The 21,090-nt window shown below is 45.9% G+C and overlaps 1 pseudogene; it reads right to left on the minus strand.

Annotated features, from left to right (window-relative positions):
• Window positions 1–512: 512 nt before the first annotated feature.
• LOC140908766 (glutathione S-transferase 3-like) overlaps window positions 513–21,090 on the minus strand; it is a 33,886-nt pseudogene continuing 13,308 nt past the window's right edge.

The following is a 21,090-nucleotide window of genomic DNA, read 5'->3' on the forward strand; positions in this document are numbered from 1 at the left end:
ATACAATACTGAATAGGGAAACTGAGTCACATGTAATAGTCATAAAAAGTAATACAGACATTTTCCCAGTTAGTCATATCCCCTGTGCCAGAAGCTGAGTGTAGTGAGGCAGAGGAGTGGGTTACACTGACTTTATGCCCACTGCCCCATGCCAGAAAATCCCTAGCAGAGCACCTGCAGGTTGTTTCTACTCCCACTGAGTGAAGGGGGCTGGAGGCCTCCCCCAAGTACCAAACGCATGGCCACTTGACCTTTTTGATATCTGTTCAGGCCTAAAGCTGAAAAGCCTGGACACTGCTTTACAATATAACCTACAAATGCTGAGGTGGTGGAATCTCCATCCTTAGAGGTTTTTAAGGCCCAGCTTGACAAAGCCCTCATTGGGATGATTTAGTTGAGTTGGTCCTGTTTTGAGCAGGGGGTTGGACTAGATGCCCGCCTGAGGTCTCTTCCAACCCTAATCTTCTCTGATTCTATGGTAAAAAAAAAAAAATCTGGTAGTCACTCAAGACTCAGTCTTCAGCCTCACCCTGTAGTAGCTTTTCATATTCTCTTGTTTCCAAAAATTCTTCTTCAAACTGGAAAGAGAGCAATAAAAACAAGATAGCTGAACTATGTATCAGGAATTATGAATCAGGAGATATCTGAGGGCTTTTCACTTCAGGGGAAATTTGAAAAACCCAATAATGCCAGTTGATTAATAGAGACAAGTAATGAAATCCCCCAACTCAACCCCTGTTCTGTGACCTGGGTTGTCAGAATGATGTCCACAAACGGAAATAAACATCATGTTTCCTATTTTAAAATAAAACTTTAGAAAATCCTCCTCACGTCTGGCAGCTACCACTGCACTTCTCAGTGTGGAACGAAGCCTCAAAAAGCAATACTTCGCCACAGTGGAAGGTGCCACTGGGGACAGTACCTTTTGCTAAGAAGTATCACAGCTGTGGAATAAGGCTTCCATAATGCAATGTTCCATTTCAGCTGTCAGTTTTCTTATCTTGTTTTCTTTTCCCTGTTCCCTAAAATAAGTTTACCATCATTTCATGTCTCTCTATCTGATTCAGTTCTAGACAGATAGATAGATAGAATCTTTGGGCCTGTAGCAGGGAGACCATTAGCTTGTCTCCTGCTTGTGGCCAGATATGTTTTCACAGCTCCCTCTTCAGGGCCCCGGGGGAGTGCTCTGTATATAGCCTCCCTCAGGGTAATCATCAACTCTCCTCCTTTCATTTTTAACTTATCACAAGTAGGCAAATAGATTATGGTGTGCCTAGGTGAAAGCACTTTTGCTAAATGGGTTAGGAAAGGTGGGTGGAGTAATAAGCTGTACGTTAACAGATTAAAAGCAAGGAGCAAAAATGAATGCAGACAAGAGTGGAAGTGTGGAGTGCTTGTAAAGAGAGGAGGAGGAGTTTGAATGGTCTGTAGAAGAGAAGAAGCCAGTGCAGAGATTCAGGAAGTGTGCACATATCAAAGTGGCAGAAGAGAGATGATTTTGGCAGAAGCATTTTGGACAGACTGGAATTGAGAGAAACCACCCCCCCCCCCGCCCAAAAAAAAGCTGCTATCTTGACCAAGGGTCAAGCAATGGAGCTTAGGGATAAGAACCTCCAACATCAAGGACTTTAGTACAGAACAGCTCTTATTCTGCAGCTTGCTTTCAAACACCTGTGTCTAATAGGATGCTGGCAGACTGTGTTGTTAGAGCAAGAGACAAAAATCAAAGCCTCTGTATTTAAGTTCCAAAAGGCAATTGTTACAGATGGAAATACAGAAAAAAAACAGGTTTAATCCTCAAATTATTAAAAATTGTTGAAAACTATATGTTTTACTCTTGCCAGAGTCCAGCAATACTAATAACCATGTCAAATAACGAGCCACAGATATTAAATAAATGCTGTGAAACACCAAGTTCATGAGTTCTTGATTGCATGAAGAAAGATAAATTTATTCAAAAAGCTTTATGCTCAGCACTAATACCTGGTTGGTACAGCCAGCCACGGCATTATTCATTAACATACATTGATAAGCCTGTCAGCTTTTTCAGGATCCTTGATAATACGTATTTTCTAATTTTTAAAGCAGTTGGGGATGACACAAACTATTTAAGATTTTTCTTCTTGGCCAAATTGTGGTAATTTAAAATGTTACCTCTGCTTCACTATTTCCAAACTTGAGTTCTGGAACTGCAGAATTCTCCTTGCCCTATAAAACTAATCCTTTCCTCTTGCTTTTGGAAATATCATCACCTTGCTTTTATAACAAGAATTTTCACTATAAAGAGACCGTGCTTTCCTAGCGTTGACACGACCAAGTCAATAGGGCTCTCTGTGAGGACAACACTGCAGTGGAATGAATTGCAGGATCTTTAATGTACAACTCTAAGGCCATGTCTATACTACGAAAGTACTCCAATGTTACAGAAATTGATTTTTGGGAACAGATTGTATAAAGTCGAGTGCATGCATCTATGCTAAGCACATTAATTCGGCGGTTTGCGTACACGGTACCGTGGCAAGCACTGACATTCCGAGAAGTGCACTGTGGGTAGCTATCCCACAGTTCCCGCAGTCCCCACTGCCAACTGGAATTCTGGGCTGAGCTCCCAATGCCTGATGGGGCCAAAAATTTGTCGCAGGTGGTTATGGGTAAATGTCGTCAGTCAACCCTCCCTCCCTCTGTGAAAGCAACAGCAGACAATCATTTTGCGCCCTTTCCCCTGGATTGCCTGAGCAGACGCCATAGCACGGCAAGCATGGATCCCGTTCAGCTCACCGCAGCAGTTATGACCATTGTAAACACCTTGCGCATTATTGTGCAGTTTATGCAGAACCAGCACCTGAAAAACCAGGCGAGGAGGCGACAACAGCGCGATGATGAGGACATGAACACAGATTTATCTAAAACTGTGGTCCCCGGCAATTTGGAGATCATGGTGTTACTGGGGCAGGCTCATGCTGTGGAACGCTGATTCTGGGCCCATGAAACAAGCACAGAGTGGTGGGACCGCATAGTGTTGCAGGTTTGGGATGATTCCCAGTGGCTCCAAAACTTTCGCATGTGTAAGGGCACTTCCATGGAACTTTGTGACTTGCTTTTCCCTGCCCTGAAGCACAAGAATACCAAGATGAGAGCAGCCCTCACAGTTCACAAGCGAGTGGCAATAACCCTGCGGAAGCTTGCAATACCAGACAGCTACCGGTCAGTCGGTAATCAATTTGGAATGGGCAAATCTACTGTGGGGGTTGCTGTGATGCAAGTAGTCAACGCAATCACTGAGCTGCTGCTATCAAAGGTAGTGACTCTGGGAAATGTGCAGGTCATAGTGAATGGCTTTGCTGCAATGGGATTCCCTAACTGTGGTGGGGCCATAGACGGAACCCATATCCCTATCTTGGGACCGGACCACGAGGGCAGCCAGTACATAAACTGAAAGGGGTACTTTTTAATGGTGCTGCAAGCACTGGTGGATTACAAGGGACATTTCCCCAACATCAACGTGGGATTGCGGGGAAAGGTTCATGACGCTCGCATCTTCAGGAACTCTGGTCTGTTTAAATGGCTGCAGGAAGGGATTTACTTCCCCGACCAGAAAATAACTGTTGGGGATGTTGAAATACCTACAGTTATCCTTGGGGACCCAGTCTACCCCTTAATGCGCTGGCTCATGAAACTGTACACAAGCACCCTGTAGTAAGGAGCTGTTCAACTACAGGCTGAGCAAGTGCAGAATGGTGGTAGAGTGTGCATTTGGACGTTTAAAGGCGCGCTGGCGCGGTTTGCTGACTCGCTCAGACCTCAGCGAAACCAATATTCCCATTGTTAAAGCTGCTTGCTGTGTGCTCCACAACCTCTGTGAGAGTAAGGGGGAGACGTTTATGGTGGGGTGGGAGGTTGAGGCAAATCGCCTGGCCGCTGAATATGTGCAGCGAGACACGAGGGCAGTTAGACGAGCACAGCAGGAAGCGCTGCGCATCAGAGAACCTTTGAAAACCAGTTTCATGACTGGCCAGGGTACTGTGTGACACTTCTGTTTGTTTCTCCTTGATGAAAACCCGCCCCCTTGGTTGACTCTAGATTCCCTGTGAGCCACCCACCCTCCCCCCTTCAATCACAGCTGGCTTGCAAAGGAAATAAAGTCACTATTGTTTTAAAAACATGTATTCTTTATTAATTGATTATAAAAATAGGGAGATAACTCACTAGGTAGCCCGGGTGGGGTGTGGGATGAGGGAAGGAGGGAAGGAAAAGGTCACTTTAAAACTTGTTGAATGACAGCCTTCTGTTGCTTGGGTAGCACTGGGGTAGAGTGGTTGGGTGCCTGGAGCTTTCCCCTGCCCGCGTTCTTGGCGTCTGGGTGAGGAGGCTATGGAACTTGGGGAGGAGGGAGGGCAGTTAAACAGGGGCTGCAGCGGCAGTCTGTGATCCTGCTGCCATTCCTGAACCTCCACCAGACGCTGGAGCGTGTCCGTTTGATCCCACAGTAGCCCCAGCATTGCCTCATGCCTCCTCTGATCTTCTTGCCGCCACCTCTCCTCACGTTCATCGGCCACTTTCCTGTACTCTGCGATTGTGTCCTTCCACACATTCTGCTTCAGTGCCAGACGACAGCATGAGCTCAGAGAACATTTCATCGCGCTTGCGTTTTTTTCGCCGCTTTATCTGAGATAGCCTTTGGGACAGAGGAGGGAGGCTTGAAACATTTGCAGCTGCTGGAGGCAAAAAAGGGAGTGAAGAATTTAAAAAGATACATTTTACAGAACAATGGCTATACTCTTTCACGGTGAACAACACTATTCATATTACATAGCACATGTGATTTTGGTACAAGATCGCATTTTGCATCTTATATTGAGTGTCTGCGGCTTTGGTGTTAGAGATCAGACACACAGTGCCGGGCAACAGAATTCGGCTTGCAGGTGGCCAAGGTAAGGCATAATCTTTCGGCTTCTGCAACCTTCATAACAGCAGCGCCCTCCTCTCCCATACCAAGCAAAGCATGTTGAGTTGGCCATTTAGTGCTGCGGTTTTCCTGTTAACTTGCAGCAGCAGAAAGCAAACTAACCCACCCCCCCATCCAATTCTCTGGGATGATTGCTTTACCCCTCACCCCACCGCGTGGCTGGCATCAGGGAAGATCCCTGCTAGCCAAACGCAAACAGCTCAGCGCCAATGCCCTCCCCCCCACCCGCACTGCATGGCTAACAGTGGGGAGGATTGCTTTTCAGCCACAGGCAAACAGGCCAGTGGGAACGGCCACCTCTGAATGTCTCCTTAATTAAATTCCCCTATTTCAATCAGGTTACCATGAACGATATCACTCTCCTGAGGATAACACAGAGAGATAAAGAACGGATCTTGCTTGAATGCCAGCAAACACCGGGACCATACACTGCCAGGCTTTGTCATGTAATGATACCAGATTACTTGCTACTAGCATGGCGTGGTAAAGTGTCCTACCATGGAGGACAGAATAAGGCTGCTTTCCCCAGAAACCTTCTGCAAAGGCTTTTAGAGTACCTCCAGGAGAGCTTCATGGAGATGTCCCTGGAGGATTTCCGCTCCATCCCCAGACACATTAACAGATTTTTCCAGTAGCTGTACTGGCCATGAATGCATCCCAAGTCCTCAGGGATACTTAATCATTAAAAAATGCTTGCTTTTATAACATGTATTATATTTTAAAAGGTACACTCACCAGAGGTCCCTTCTCTAGCTTCGTTGGGTTGGGAGGGTATTTCAGCCAGGACGATAAAAAGATCCTGGCTGTCGGGGAGAACAGTGTGCTGTGTGCTCTCCTCAAGCTCATCCTCCTCCTCCTCCTCATCTTCCCCGTCCTCAAAATCCTCAGGCATGGCGGAGAGTACCCCATCATCGGAGTCCACAGACAGGGGTGGGGTAGTGGTGGCGGCCCCCCCAGCAGCTCAGCGTAGAAATGGCATGTCTGGGGCTCTGTCCCAGAGTGTCCGTTTGATTCTTTGGTTTTCTGGTACGCTTGTCTGAGCTCCTTAAGTTTCACGTGGCACTATGTTGCGTCCCTGCTGTAGCCTCTGTCCCTCATGGCCTCAGAGATTTTTTGAAATGTTTTGGCATTTCGTCTTTTGGAACGTAGTTCTGATAGCATGGATTTCTCTCCCCATACAGCGATCAGATCCAGTACCTCCTGTTTGGTCCATGCTGGAGCTCTTTTTCGATTCTGAGACTGCATGGTCACCTGTGCTGATGAGCTCGCCTGGCCAAACAGGAAATGAGATTCAAAAGTTCCCAGGGCTTTTCCTGTACACCTGGCCGGTGCATCAGAGTGCTGTCCAGAGCGGTCACAATGGTGCACTGTGGGATAGCTCCCGGAGGCCACTATCTTCGAATTGCGTCCACACTAACCCTAATTCGAAATGGCAATGTCGATTTCAGCGCTAATCCCCTCGTTGGGGAGGAGTACAGAAATCGGTTTTAAGAGCCCTTTATGTCGAAAAAAATGGCTTTGTTGTGTGGATGGGTGCAGGGTTAATGCGATTTAACGCAGCTAAATCCGACATAAACTCGTAGTGTAGACCAGGCCTAAGCTATTGAAGGAAGAATCCAGCATTGCGGCTAGCAGTATTTTTAATAAGAGCAGATAAAATCTGGGGTTCTGTGAAACCCATTTTTGAAGTTATTTATGTACTTGAACTGCACATTATCTTTTCTACATTTTTTAAAGCAAACTTCACAAAAAATTGTTTTGGTTGTGTTTTATGTTGGAAATGTAGATATCTTCTGCCCTGGAAGACTCTGTATACACACTTCAGTGGAAGGGAACTGGGTAATGTGACGGGGCAAGGCCAGATGGCTATAGAAAAGTAGTGGGAGATAGATCTATTAGCTCCAGGCTAAACAAATCCCTGGTACCAGGTTAAGTGAAATGGAAGCTGCTCCAGGTCAATTAAGACACCTGGGGCCAATTAAGAACTTTCCAGAAGGCAGGGAGAAGGCTAGGTTGATTGGGACACCTGAAGCCAATTAGGGGCTGGCTGAAACTAGTTAAAAGCCTCCCAGCCACTCAGGTGGGTGTGCATGTCAGGAGCTGTGGGAGGAAGTTGTGCTGGTGGAGAGGCTGAGTAGTACACACCATATTAGGCACAAGAAGGAGGCCCTGAGGTAAGGGTCAAGTGGAGCTTGAGGAGACGGGGGCTGCTGTGGGGAAGTAGCCCAGGGAATTGCACATATCATGTTTCTAAAAGGTCAGCTACCATAGCTAATACTATTAGGGTCCCTGGGCTGGAGTAGAGGGTGCGCCTGGGCTCCTCCTGCCCCTTTGCCCCCTGATTAATCACTGAGACTGGGAGACAACAGAGACTGCAAGGAAGGATAACTTCTCCTCCCATCCCTTGCTGGCTTATGATGAAAATGGCTCAGTAGACTGTGACCCTTGTCTCTAGAGAGAGAAGGGTTATGTGGAGGGTCACAGTGAGCCTCTGAGGCGAGTGACATCTGCCAGGAAATGCAGGACCCATGGAGGCAAGGACAGAGCTTTGTCACAGTAACTATAATTCTGTTGGAGTGGTTTTTTTCCTATTACCTGGAAATAAATTCAACCAATCTATATGAAGTCACTTGATTTCTTTATAAAGAACAAACCTCGACCCCAGCTGCCACCAACAGCCAATGTATGGATTCCATTTGTCCTCTTCCATTGAAGTAGTAAAGTTTGGGTTTCCCAGTCATGAGTTCAAAAAAAAAAATTTGAAAATCAACTCTATGATCAAATCTATTCCCCTCTCTCTTTTCCCTCCACACTCCTAGCAACGGATGCACTTTTCCTAGACTAGAGACTGCATTCACCAGCACTGTCACTACATAGTAAGTGAAACATGGGGAAGAAATTACATTAGCTCTAACACTTATGCTGTTATCAGTCCCCTTGTGGAGATTCTCAAACAGCTCAGGGTTTAAGGAAATAAGTTTTATCTGAGTCTTGGTACTAATCTTCTCTGAGTTCCCTCCCAGCTTCAGCACTTGCCTTCCCCTTCTTAAGTGAGGAAATGTGCCTCTAGTAAGGCAACACTTGAAACTCTTCCCTGTAGTAAAAAGAAAAGGAGTACTTGTGGGAGTTTTCACTCATCCTGAGCAGGAGACTCCCACTTCTGAGATGAATGAACCCAATCCTTTGGCCCCTATTTGTCAGTAAGCACATTTCAGTCTGTTTCCTAGTGCTATAGCGTGGGAAGATATTGTTCTGAATATGCCAAATGTTTCAAAGGGGTATCCCTTATTACTACAATGTGACACTTCTTTTTTTATATCTTTGGGATTTCAGTTCCTGTCTTCTGAACTGTAGTACTGGAACAAACATGAATTCTTCAACGGTTCATTGGGGATTTTCTGGCTTTTGGGAGGTTTGTTAACTAAATTCTGTTGTTCTTAGGGCTAGTTACTATATTTTGCCATTACTTTTCTTTTTATTGTTAATTCTTCTATAGTCAGAAAAGTACCTCATAGCAGGACTGAGAGCCTGATCTATGCATATCAATAGAGGCTGATGTCTGTGTATTTTTTCATGTTACAAGATTTGCAAACTTTACCAAAAAGGAGAAAATTATGAGACTGGGGGGAAAATTTTCAAAGGCATAAGGGCAGTTATGTGTCTGGCTTCTATTGAAGGTCAGGCAGTGATGACTTTTCAGAAGATAAAGTATCTTGTAACATTCCCTCTACTTCAGCATAAGTGCCTAGCACTTTCTGCAAATCATTCCTAATGACGATTGGACCCCACTTAACAGAGATGTGAGAAAACTGAAGTAAGTTGATGATGATAGAATACCAGGGTTGGAAGGGACCTCAGGAGGTCTTCTAGTCCTAGCCCCTACTCAAAGCAGGACCAATCCCCAATTTTTGCCCCAGATCCCAACTGGCCCCCTCAAGGATTGAACTCACAACCCTGAGTTTAACAGGCCAATGCTCAAACCACTGAGCTATCCCTCCGTCCTTATAAGCACATTAGCACCTTCCCACTAAATAGGGAAAACTGCCAGGGTGCCTGTTTTAAGAAATGCTAGGGGACTTTTGTTTTACTTTAGTCTGATCCTGACCCAGACCTAGTTGCACTCTCCTCATTTTTGCTATAAAGTAGCAGTGTACCAAGAGACCCTGGGATATCTTGTGTAGTAGAGGAGAGCACCAAACACAACTCTATGCATTTTGTTTTGTCCCAAAGAGCCCCTTGCACTGCTAGGAGCCACCATGTATACTGAGGGCCAAATCCTGTTCCCGTTAAAGTCAATGGAAAAGTTCCCATGATTTTCACAAGCGTAGAATTCGGTCTTAAGTACAGGAAGCAACACTGTCCAAATTCCTGCTAAATGCAAGCTGTGGAGAATGAGGCGATTATCTGTATTTAATTAATATTATCTATACCTCAGTTTACCTGTTTGTTGTCCTTCTTGAGTGCCTGGAATTGAATCAAATGAACCTGTGGGGGGGAGGGGAGAGGAGGAAATAAACAGGAAACAAAACAATGACAAAGACCAGGTACCACCAGAGAGAATCCGTAGGGTCCTATAGGCAACAACAGGGGAGCTATTAACTGGGACATGCCCCCATCTTGCTCCAACCAGGCTAGCAGGTACATTTTTCTCAGGTTGGAGCCAAGGATCTGAGGGGCACTAAACCACTAAAGACACCAGTTTAGAGTGGCAGGGGTATGAGGAGCAGCAGCTGCTGCTGTGGGGGTGGGAGTAGGGAGTTGTGAGAGAAAACACTGCCAGGGGAAAGTCTGTCTTTCCCAATCCAAAGGTGTAGGCACTTGAGTGAAGTGGAAAACTTGCAAAGAAAGGGTAATGTCTAGGTGAGGCCAGATGCATAGTGACTATTGTTTATCCCCTTCTCTCTGCTTGCTGTGTAACTTTGGGCAAAAATTCATTTGTTTTAAACACACTGTTTTTGAGTCATTTTAACTGCAGACAGGCTCCAGAAGGGAAATTTCTTCTGAGCGCCAAATACAGCCAGGCCTGTCCTTTTAATAGTTTGAAACAGGGGGGCTGCTGCCCTGTGACCAGTCTGAATGTAGGTGAAGAAAGGAGAAGGAAGTGAAACTTGTCACCTGTGGTGTGCTCTCCCAAGGGGCTGCAAAGGGGTGGAAGGTACTGCTCACACAGTGACAGGATGGCAGGAATAGGGTGTACTGCAGTCTGGTGATTCAGCCTAAAGTGGGGTGAACTGCAGAGTCCAGCTCTGGGAGGAGTGCAGGTAAAGAGCTGTTACATGGCAAGGATGCCCACAGAGAGACTGGGGGAGCAACTCACCCCTGAACCAGGGCACAAGCATTCCAAACCAATGCTGCACCCAAACCTGTTGCTTGGGGCCCAATTCTGTGACCCCCTTACTTATGCTAAGTAGTACTTACTCCTGAGTGGTTGTGATGAAGCTGAAGTGGCTACCTGCACTAGTGCTAGTTAGCAGGACAAAGGGTTGCAGGCATCTGTACATCCCAGCAGACTATCTAAAGATCTCAGTGCTTCTAGAGATGGAGTGAGCTTAATTCCAGAGTTATGAGACAGGCTTACCTGAAACTCAGTCACTGAGCAAGGTGTTGGAAAACATGATGATCCAATGGAGAGAAGGCTAGACACTGGGATGCTCAGTACAGAATGTTTGTTCTTATCCCTCAATGCTCACAATTGAATAGGGCCTTTCCTTAGGAAGTCGCAGAGCAATGTGTCTCAGTTATATTGCAAAGGCTGCCCAAAGCCCATTAATAATTACTACCAGGGAGCTGCAGTAGGGCATGGTTCAGTATTTTACAGCTTTTTGGTGGGTTATTAAATATTCAGGACTCCTGAAGAGCAATGGACTTTAATCTATTACCCCTTTCTTCTGTATTGTGAGAGGTGTGATTGAAATTGATCTCACAGATCTGCCTTCCCCAAAGTTTGGAGAATAATGAATATTCTATGGGCTCTAGTAACAGAGTGACTAAACACTGACAGGCCTGGATGAGAACAGCATTGAAGTGAGGGTTGCTGCCTCCTTAGCTATGTCCCCTACCCCCTTCCACGGCTATCTGAGGGACTCCACAGGCTTTGACCTGCATGAATGGGGAGAATGGCCTGATGTTTCTTTAGAATGCTCCTCATGGGAGCAGAGTTGGGGAGGGGCTGGGCTGCAGAGGAAACCAATCCATAGGGAACAAGAGTGGCCCTGCAGCATGCTGCACCATCCATGGAGCTGCTGGACCACACCCCCATGTGAAGGGCAGTCACCACATCAGTACTTGCTTGCATCCCTGAGAATCCTCCCCTCCTGCTCCTCAGGGGAGGGAGAAGGTGCAGCATAGGAGTTATTGATGCCTTGAGCGGCATTCATTCCCTTTCAGAATAGCCTCACGCCTCAGAGCCAGGCAGCTGCTGCTCCCCAACCTTGTCCTCGGTAGATCTGTGAAGATGGCACAGCTCCAGGCTCACAGACAGGAAGACACATGCTATGGAATCACTAAGGCCTGTCACCCCCAATTCTGGGTCCCAGGAACTATTCTAGTGGTTCCTCCTCCTTTCTGTTTGTGACAGGATGCCAGACAGCTCAGATCATGTTAATAAATACTGGAAGTAAAATGCTGGCAGTAGTAATGAAAGGTTTCAGAGTAACAGCCGTGTTAGTTTGTATTCGCAAAAAGAAAAGGAGTACTTGTGGCACAATTTATTTGAGCATAAGCTTTCGTGAGCTACAGCTCACTTCATCGGATGCATACTGTGGAAAGTTTAGAAGATCTTAATATATACACACAAAGCATGAAAAAATACCTCCTCCCACCCCACTCTCCTGCTGGTAATAGCTTAGCTAAAGTGATCACTCTCCTTACAATGTGTATGATAATCAAGTTGGGCCATTTCCAGCACAAATCCAGGGTTTAACAAGAATGTCTCGGGGGGGGGGGGTAGGGAAAAACAAAGGGAAATAGGCTACCTTGCATAATGACTAAGCCACTCCCAGTCTCTATTCAAGCCTAAGTTAATTCTATCCAATTTGCAAATGAATTCCAATTCAGCAGTTTCTCGCTGGAGTCTGGATTTGAAGTTTTTTGTTGTAAAATAGCGACTTTCATGTCTGTAATCACGTGACCAAAGAGATTGAAGTGTTCTCCGACTGGTTTATGAATGTTATAATTCTTGACATCTGATTTGTGTCCATTTACTCTTTTACCTAGAGACTGTCCAGTTTGACCAATGTACATGGCAGAGGGGCATTGCTGGCACATGATGGCATATATCACATTGGTGGATGTGCAGGTGAACGAGCCTCTGATAGTGTGGCTGATGTTATTAGGCCCTGTGATGGTGTCCCCTGAATAGCTATGTGGGCACAGTTGGCAACGGGCTTTATTGCAAGGATAGGTTCCTGGGTTAGTGGTTCTGTTGTGTGGTATGTGGTTGTTGGTGAGTATTTGCTTCAGGTTGGGGGGCTGTCTGTAGGCAAGGACTGGCCTGTCTTCCAAGATTTGTGAGAGTGTTGGGTCATCCTTCAGGATAGGTGGTAGATCCTTAATAATGCGTTGGAGGGGTTTTAGTTGGGGGCTGAAGGCGACGGCTAGTGGCGTTCTGTTATTTTCTTTCTTAGGACTGTCCTGTAGTAGGTGACTTCTGGGAACTCTTCTGGCTCTGTCAATCTGTTTCTTCACTTCCGCAGGTGGGTACTGTAGTTGTAAGAATGCTTGATAGAGATCTTGTAGGTGTTTGTCTCTGTCTGAGGGGTTGGAGCAAATGCGGTTGTATCGCAGAGCTTGGCTGTAGACGATGGATTGTGTGGCGTGGTCAGGGTGAAAGCTGGAGGCATGTAGGTAGGAATAGCGGTCAGTATGTTTCCGGTATAGGGTGGTGTTTATGTGACCATCGTTTATTAGCACTGTAGTGTCCAGGAAGTGGATCTCTTGTGTGGACTGGACCAGGCTGAGGTTGATGGTAGGATGGAAATTGTTGAAATCATGGTGGAATTCCTCAAGGGTTTCTTTTCCATGGGTCCAGATGATGAAGATGTCATCAATATAGCGCAAGTAGAGTAGGGGCGTTAGGGGACGAGAGCTGAGGAAGCGTTTTTCTAAATCCACCATAAAAATGTTGGCATACTGTGGGGCCATGCAGGTACCCATAGCAGTGCCGCTGATCTGAAGGTATACATTGTCCCCAAATGTAAAATAGTTATGGGTAAGGACAAAGTCACAAAGTTCAGCCACCAGGTTAGCCGTGACATTATCGGGGATAGTGTTCTTGACGGCTTGAAGTCCATCTTTGTGTGGAATGTTGGTGTAGAGGGCTTCTACATCCATAGTGGCCAGGATGGTGTTATCAGGAAGATCACCGATGGACTGTAGTTTCCTCAGGAAGTCAGTGGTGTCTCAAAGGTAGCTGGGAGTGCTGGTAGCGTAGGGCCTGAGGAGGGAGTCTACATAGCCAGAGAATCCTGCTGTCAGGGTGCCAATGCCTGAGATGATGGGGTGCCCAGGATTTCCAGGTTTATGGATCTTGGGTAGTAGATAGAATATCCCAGGTCGGGGTTCCAGGGGTGTGTCTGTGCGGATTTGATCTTGTGCTTTTTCAGGGAGTTTCTTGAGCAAGTGCTGTAGTTTCTTTTGGTAACTCTCAGTGGGATCAGAGGGTAATGGCTTGTAGAAAGTGGTGTTGGAGAGCTTCCGAGCAGCCTCTTGTTCATATTCCGACCTATTCATGATGACAACATCACCTCCTTTGTCAGCCTTTTTGATTATGATGTCAGAGTTGATTGTGATGTCAGGCTGTGGATGGCATTGTGCTCCGCACGGCAGAGGTTATGGGGCAAGTGATGCTGCTTTTCCACAATTTCAGCCCGTGCACGTCGGCGGAAGCACTCTATGTAAAAGTCCAGTCTGCTGTTTCGACCTTCAGGAGGAGTCCACCTAGAATCCTTCTTTTTGTAGTGTTGGTAGGGAGGTCTCTGTGGATTAGTATGTTGGAAATATTCCTTGAGTCGGAGACGTCGAAAATAGGATTCTAGGTCACCACAGAACTGTATCATGTTCGTGGGGGTAGAGGGGCAGAAGGAGAGGCCCCAAGATAGGACAGCTGCTTCTGCTGGGCTGAGAGTATAGTTGGATAGGTTAACAATATTGCTGGGTGGGTTGAGGGAACCATTGGTGTAGCCCCTTGTGGCATGTAGTAGTTTAGAAAGTTTAGTGTCCTTTTTCTTTAGTAGAGAAGCAAAGTGTGAAGACACTCAAACCCAGCCTCCCTTCCCTCCCTCTCACATTGTGACAGAAATTAACTATTTGATCCTGAATTGAGGATGTTAGAAAGTAACCTATCAACCACCTGGAGGCAGCAAACCACTGGGATCTGAACATTACAGGCTACTGAGCCAGAACTCAGGGAGAGCAACTGGCAGGTGTTCATCTTCTAAGTTTCTTGGAACTCAGGCTTGAGAAGGTAAATTATTTCAGTGTCACATGACAGGTCTCCTGTAACAGGATACTACAGCCAGTAGGGAAAGCTCCCATGGCAAAGGAGGTAGGGTAAACAAGAGAATTCATGTTCTCTTCTTAAACGATTGCAAGCACTTTGGCGGACAGGATTAGAAATCAGAACTGTGACAAATTGGAGAATTGGTCTGAAATTAACATGATTAAATTCAATAAAGGTAAGTGCAAAGAACTTCCCTTAGGAAGGAAAAATCAAATACACAATGGGGAATAAATGGCTAGGTGGTAATACTGCTAAAAAGGATCTGATGGTTATAGTGGATCACAAATTGAGTATAAGCCAACAACGTGATGGAATTGGAAAAGAATGCTAATGTTCTGGGGTGTGTTAACAGGAATGTCATACAGAAGACACAGGAGGTAATTGTCTTGCTCTACTTGATGCTAGTGAGGCCTCAGTTGGAGCACTGTGTCCAATTCTGGGTGCCACAATTTAAGAAAGATGTGGACTAAATGGAGAGAGTCCAGAGGAGAGCAACAAAAGTGGTAACAGGTTTAGAAAACCTGACCTAAGAGGAAAGGTTAAATAAACTGGGTATGTTTATTATTGAGAAATGACTGATGGGGCAGTCTTCAAATAAGTTAAGGGCTGTTATAAAAAGGACTACTTGTGGCACCTTAGACTAACATTTATTTGAGCATAAGCTTTCGTGAGCTACAGCTCACTTCATCGGATGTATTCAGTGGAAAAAATAAAAAAATATGCATGAATGCATCCGATGAAGTGAGCTGTAGCTCACGAAAGCTTATGCTCAAATAAATTGGTTAGTCTCTAAGGTGCCACGGTACTCCTTTTCTTTTTGTGAATACAGACTAACACGGCTGCTACTCTGAAACCTATAAAGAGGACTGTGATCAATTGTTCTCCATGTTTGCTGAAGGTAGGACAAGAAGTTATGGATTTAACCTGCAGCAAGGGACATTTAGGTGAGATATTATGAAAAATTTTTAACTACAAGGATAATTAAGCACTAGAACAGGCTTCCAAGGGAGGTTGTGGAATCCCCATCATTGGAGGTGTCTAATAACACCTTAGACCAGCACCTGCCTGGGATGGTCTAGATGTACTTGGTCCTGCCTCAGGGCAGGGGGCTGGACCAGATAATCTCCAGGTCCCTTCTAGCTCAAATTTCTCAGATTAATCCAAGGATTAAACTAGAGCTGCAATTAACATTAGGCAGGTGACAACAGACATGAGCCAAGATAGATAGATCAGCCCAAAACTTCTCTTGGATGAAGAAAATACAGCCCTAATGCTGAAATGTCTAGTCAACTTCAGGCTTGGGAGCTTCCCAGAAGAGCATGGAATCTATGTGGGTGCTGGCAAGCATACTGTATTGTAATGAGTATGCTTCCCATTACACCACAATTGCCCCATAAATTGGTTATTCTTGCTGAGCAGCATCTTCCTTCCTACCCTGTAACTATTGCAGAAGTTGAATAGTGCCAATAGGAGAATGGGGAGAAATCTTTTTACCTGTAAAATGAGCTCACTTGACACAAAATATGGAATGTGATAGCATTTTACAGTGCGTAACTGTACTTCACCTGGCTCAAGCGTTGATAAACACACATGAAATCCCTCTGAAGATTCATTTGCCATGTCATAAACATACAGCTAAGGGAATCCTAAAATCCCTCCTTTACCTGCAAAGGTTTAAGAAGCTTTGGTTGACACCTGACCAAAAGGACCAATAAGGAGAGAAGATAATTTCAAATCTGTGGGGGAAGGTTTTCGTTTTGGGCTTTTGTTCTCTCCAGAGACAAAGAGAGAGACCAAGCAAGTAATCCAGCTCCTACTGAATGATACATCTAAAATTACAGAAATAGTAAGTAATAGCAAGGAAATACGTTAGAGTATCTTTTGTTTTAGCTTGCAAATTTTCCCTATGCTTAGAAGGAGGTTTATCCCTGTTTTTTGTAACTTTTAAGTTTTGCCTAGAGGGGAATCCTCTGTGTTTTGAATCTGATTACCCTATAAAATTACCTTCCATCCTGATTTTACAGAGGTGCTTCTTTTACTTTTTTTCTTTATAATAAAGTTCTGTTTTTTAAAGAATCTGATTGGTTTTAGTATCCTAAAAACCCAGAGATTTGGTCTGTGCTCACCTGTACCAATTGGTGAGGATATTATTCTTAAGCCTCCCCAGGAAAGGGGATGAAAGGGCTTGAGGGGAATATTTTGGGGAAGAGGAACTCAAAGTGATTCTTTTCCTTGAATCTTTGTCTAACTCACTTGGTGGTGGCAGCGAATGCCGTACAAGGACAAGAAGGGATTTGTGCCTTGGGGAAGTTTTAACCTAAGCTGGTAGAAATAAGCTTAGGGGGTCTTTCATGCGGGTCCCCACATCTGTACCCCAGAGTTCAGAGTGGTGAGGGACCATGACAAAGCCAAACATGGCTTGGGGTAAGAGATACATGCCAATTTTTTCTCCTGCCCCCCCCCCCGTATGCCTTGTCCATCTACAATAGCAGGAGCATTAGATTAGGAATTTTATTAACCCACGTGAACCTTTGCAGGTAAAGGAGGGATTTTAGGATTCCCTTAGCTGTATGTTTATGACATGGCAAATGAATCTTCAGAGGGATTTCATGTGTGTTTATCAACGCTTGAGCCAGGTGAAGTACAGTTACGCACTGTAAAATGCTATCACATTCCATATTTTGTGTCAAGTGAGCTCATTTTACAGGTAAAAAGATTTCTCCCCATTCTCCTATTGGCACTATTCAACTTCTGCAATAGTTACAGGGTAGGAAGGAAGATGCTGCTCAGCAAGAATAACCAATTTATGGGGCAATTGTGGTGTATAGTTTGTATTTTGAAACTAGGAAAGAAAGTTATATCAGGTTATTAAAATTATAGGAATTTCTAAATTCTGATGTCCACTTCACTTAAAACATGTTTCAACAATTAATCCACAAATTAAAAAAAGAAAAGCAATACTACGCACATACAAATGAAATTATTTTATCAGGTTAGAAAAGGTCTTCCATATTATTGCTGAGTGAATATTTATGGAACAAGTTAGATACAAGACGGCTACACTCAATGATAGAACCTCCTAAGATGTTTAATAATGCAGGGGCAGAAGGAGATAAAAGTTTGATACAAATGCAGGATGTGGACATTTTAGAGCTGATATGTTTGTGTCTCACAAACTTGACTCACTTGAGAGATCTAGAATCATAGAATATCCGGGTTGGAAGGGACCTCAGGAGGTCATCTAGTCCAACCCCCTGCTCAAAGCAGGACCAATCCCCAATTAAATCATCCCAGCCAGGGCTTTGTCAAGCCTGACCTTAAAAACTTCTAAGGAAGGAGATTCTACCACCTCCCTAGGTAATGCATTCCAGTGTTTCACCACCCTCCTAGTGAAAAAGCTTTTCCTAATATCCAACCTAAACCTCCCCCACTGCAACTTGAGACCATTACTCCTTGTCCTGTCCTCTTCTACTACTGAGAATAGTCTAGAACCATCCTCTCTGGAACCACCTCTCAGGTAGTTGAAAGCAGCTATCAAATCCCCCCTCATTCTTCTCTTCTGCAGACTAAACAATCCCAGTTCCCTCAGCCTCTCCTCATAACTCATGTGTTCCAGACCCCTAATCATTTTTGTTGCCCTTCGCTGGACTCTCTCCAATTTCTCCACATCCTTCTTGTAGTGTGGGGCCCAAAACTGGACACAGTACTCCAGATGAGGCCTCACCAATGTCGAATAGAGGGGGACGATCACGTCCCTCGATCTGCTCGCTATGCCCCTACTTATACATCCCAAAATACCATTGGCCTTCTTGGCAACAAGGGCACACTGCTGACTCATATCCAGCTTTTCATCCACTGTCACCCCTAGGTCCTTTTCCGCAGAACTGCTGCCTAGCCATTCGGCCCCTAGTCTGTAGCGGTGCATCGGGTTCTTCCATCCTAAGTGCAGGACCCTGCACTTATTCTTATTGAACCTCATCAGATTTCTTTTGGCCCAATCCTCCAATTTGTCTAGCTCCCTCTGTATCCTATCCCTGCCCTCCAGCGTATCTACCACTCCTAGTTTAGTATCATCCGCAAATTTGCTGAGAGTGCAATCCACACCATCCTCCAGATCATTTATGAAGATATTGAACAAAACCGGCCACAGGACCGACCCCTGGGGCACTCCACTTGACACCGGCTGCCAGCTAGACATGGAGCCTAGGCCAACGTCCTTTGTTCCTGTAGGGCTGGGCTGGGTTTGTCCCATACATGCCCTGATGAGGTGTGAACTGCCTCTTAGGTTTTGGAGTGTTTTTGCCTGGGCTTATTTTTAAGCCATGAGGATACATTTTCAGCCTCATAACTACATACATGAAATTATAACATTACTGTAACAACCATGCTCAGTGCATCATGAGCCTTCCAAAGACACCCAACATGACAAACTTTGCATTGGATACCATGCAATCATTTTATAAAGAAGAACATGGGGGTATAGGGTGTTCCCCCAAGATACAGAGCATCACACCATCCCAGGAAAGGGTATTCTCACCTTGAAATGTATAAAGAATTTGCATTATGAACCTGCAATTCTGTATAGTTCAGGCAAGTGAGGGAAATGCTGTCCAGAAGACAGCGCCAAATATCTTGTGGCTTACTGTAAATGCACGGCCTCCTCTCAGGAGCCCCTTTGTGATAGCCCTCTCATGTCCCCAGTAACTCCATGCAAGCTTGTCCTCTAGTCTATCAACAGTTTATTGACAAAACATAGTGCAAATAGTTCATAACAGAATCCCCAAAACACAGTCAGTATCACCCAGTTCTTGTTCTGACCATACCCCAATGCAGGGATGGGCAAACTTTTTGGCCCGAGGGCCACATCAGGGTGCGAAACTGTATGGAGGGCTGGGTCGGGAAGGCTGTGCCGAACAGCCTGGCCCCCGGCCCCTATCTGCCCCCTCCCACTTCCCACTCCCGATTGCCCCCCTCAGAACACCTGACCCATCCAACCCCCCTTGCTCCTTGTCTGACTGTCCCCTCCTGGGACCCCATCCCTTATATAACCCTCCCCCCCCCGAACCTATGCCCTATCCAACCACCCCGTGTTTCCCGTTCCCTACTGCTGCCCCCAAACCCCACCCCATCCAACTGCCGCCTGTCCCCTGACTGCCCCCTGGGACCTCCTGCCCCTTATCCAACCCCCCGGCCCCCTTACCAAGCTGCTCAGAGCAGCATGTCTGGGAGCTGCGCCGCCCGCCCAGAGCTAGACACGCTGCCACTCTGCTCTGCAGGAGCACGCAGCCCCGTCGCCCAGAGTGTTGCCCGTGTGGCGCGCTGAAGCTGGGGGGGAGGGGTGACAGCAGGGGAGGGGCCGGGGCTAGCCTCCCAGGCCAGGAGCTCGGGGGCTGGGCAGGACAGTCCCACGGGCCAGATGTGGCCCGCAGGCCGTAGTTTGCCCACCTCTGCCCCAAAGTCTTCATCACAGGTAGGTTCCTCAGTCCTTGTCCATCCCTCTGCCAGGACCACCAACCCAGCCCTTCCTTCTGGGGTGCAACCCCACTCTTCCAAGTGGAGGCTCCCCCAGCCTTTCGGTTGGGAGCATCCATCACTCTCCCTGGCCTTCTCACTGTTCCTCAGAATCCAGTTCTCCCTCTCCAGGAGATGCCAGTGGGTAAGCCCCTCTGCTGCTCCCACTTCTTTCAGCCCTGTCTCTCTGGCTTGCGGACACCAGCCAGAAAATGCCTCTTTCTGCTCTCCTGACTTCAACTGTCTCCCAGGAACCCCTTCTGTCTCTAGCAGCTCTCACCGCCTGCCCTTTTTCTGTCTCAGTCTGCTCACAGTTTCTTTCTTACCAGGCCTCCTACCACCCAAGGTGCTCTCCCAGCCTCCTAATTGACCAAATGGGAACACCTGGACTGGAATAGCAGACCTGGACCAGTAACTTAAACTGGGTTCAGCTACCCTGTTACACTTACCTTAAAGAACCTAAAACTAATCTTACTGTAAGTGAACAATGGAGGCCAATAGAAGTGGTAACAAAAGTAACCGAGGATGCTCATCTTTGTCTCCATTTCTGGGAGAATAAATAAAATTAAGTGTACAAATGATAAACAGGAAAATTAGAAGAGTTGTCACCTTGCTATGTTCAAATTGCAGGGGCTGTCTGTACATTAAGGTACATGAGTGAAGTTGTATGGAGACTGATGTTTTAGGATCCAGCATTCCCTAAGCCTTGTCTACATAGGCCACTTTAAGGAACTCTCCCACCATCGTTTTAGCACCAATCTGGCTCCAGCAGGGAGGGCTAGATTAGACCAGCTGCTAGTGTTTTTGATACCCTGTTGTCAACACCTGCTCTAAATATCTACAACACATCCTCTCACCATTGTTAGTATGGTAGAGCTCAACTGGTGCTAGTGCAACAAAGGAAGGGCTCCCAAAAATCATGAGTGTCAATGCAGTTCTATGGAACTTGAAGACACTCCTGCATCGGTGCTGTGACTCAGAATAGCTTCGCGTTAGTACTCTCCTGTATATGGGTCCTCTAACTGCTTATGTAAATTGTGCTCCTATATTCATCTCTGTCTCTTAGACCAAGTCATTAGGGTAATTTAACATGTTTCTTCTCATTTTATCCTAA

Source organism: Lepidochelys kempii, chromosome 3 (genome assembly GCF_965140285.1).
Source record: "Lepidochelys kempii isolate rLepKem1 chromosome 3, rLepKem1.hap1, whole genome shotgun sequence".
Classification (NCBI taxonomy): Eukaryota; Metazoa; Chordata; order Testudines; family Cheloniidae; genus Lepidochelys; species Lepidochelys kempii.